This window comes from Ananas comosus, linkage group 6, assembly GCF_001540865.1.
Source record: "Ananas comosus cultivar F153 linkage group 6, ASM154086v1, whole genome shotgun sequence".
In the NCBI taxonomy this organism is placed as follows: Eukaryota; Viridiplantae; Streptophyta; class Magnoliopsida; order Poales; family Bromeliaceae; genus Ananas; species Ananas comosus.
This window is the reverse complement of record NC_033626.1, coordinates 1,550,840-1,552,723: the sequence shown is the minus strand read 5'-3', so window position 1 is coordinate 1,552,723 and position 1,884 is coordinate 1,550,840.

The window sequence follows — 1,884 nt, the reverse complement described above, 5'->3', positions numbered from 1 at the left end:
TTGAATATTAAGTAAGAAAATTTTGCATATAGCTGTTAAGAAAACATAAAAAAAAGAGAGGTTAGTGTGAATATAAAACTTAGAATGCATCATTAATGGTAGTGAGGTGGAAGATAATAAATGTTAATTAATTGAATACCAAAATAATTGAATGCCAGCAATCTCTCTAGAAAAAATAATAATAATAATAAATGTTAAACAATTAGGTAAGTGAGGAGAAATTGTTGACCGAATTTCTAGTTCACCACATATAATAATATTGTTGTTTTAATATGACTAACTTTTATGATTGAGGATTACATAGTATTTTTATTTTTTTGGGGTAAAAACGTACCGAACTTATCTAAATCTAACTATTCAATTTTTCAAAATTTTGATTTTACCACCCAATCTTTCAATTTTATTTGATTTGAGTTAGTTAATGACACTTTGACTACAAAATTTGAATATCCATTTAATTTTCTTACATATTTAGTTAGTATATTTCATACAATTTTCACAATTATAAGTTCATTGAAGTAATGATTAGCTTCAATTTTGAAATCAAAATATTGTTGACTAACTCAAATTAAACAAATTGAAAAATTAGATAGTAAAATCAAAATTTTAGAAAATTAGGTAACTAAATCCAAATAATCCATAGTTCAAGCAAGTTTTATGGATTTTTATTTTTTCTATACAAAATGTTGTTTGAAATAATGTTAATTGTAGGCGAAAAACTATACCAAAATATTTTGAGTAACATCTTTCTCCAGTAGAATAAAAACCTATAATTGTAAAACTTAAAGAGTAGTGTGGATAACAAAACAAGATAAAACTGGCTCAAAATTTAAAATTTATATGGCTGTGAATACAATTTGCTGTTCACAAGACACCTCATGTTCAGATCAAAATTGGTTCAAATTTAACTCGCTCATTTAATAAAAAACTTAATCACAAGCTCGCTTCTTTAAGTTTGAAAGATAAACGAACAAAACACGAGCTGACCACAATTAGCTTATGTTTGGCTTGGTATAGATTGAGAATAGATAACATTATATATAAATAATTTATATATATATAAAACAAATTTAAATAATATTTATAAGTTTTAGCATGACTTTCTAATTTTTTTTTCTTTTTAAACAAATTAGTAATACTAAGAGTGAAATAAAAAGAATCAACAATAAGAAACTAGTAGCAATACTAATTAATAGCTAGTATTAATATTTTATTAAACTGTAATTCCAACTAGTTTAGTTAATTTTGAGTCAAAAAAAAAAACTAGAATTTTCTGGCTCATTTTTAATTTCAAGCTAAACGCTACAAACTATTTTCATGTAAATCTCGAACCGACTCTAGCCCGCTAAAAATCTTGCAAAGAGCAATGCTATCTGTATATAGTGGGGGTGGAAATGAGCCGAGCTTGAGCAAACTTACCTCAGCTCAAGATTGGGTTGAAACTAATTTCGAACCTAAATTTAGGCTCAAGCTCGGCTTGAAATTAATTCAAGCCGAGCGCAAGTGAGCCTAATTTCGATATGAGCGAGCTCGAGTTTTAAACAAGCTGTTTGAAATTCTTAACATCACGTAATCTATAGTTTAATTTCTAAAAAATATTATCTAAATTTGATACAAAAATATGTCTAATAGTTCAAAAGATAAAATAAATACATAAATACGATATTATAATATTAAAAAAAATAATTTAGGGAAAGTAACTATACGAGCAAGTGAAGGAGAGAGCAAGAGAGAGAGAGTAATTAGAGTAAAATTCTACTGATTTAATTTTGCGAGCAAGCAAATGGACCCAATAACCAAAACTCTATATAAATATAATTAAAATACATAATATATATTATTATATATTATTATATATAATTAAAATATATATTATAATATATA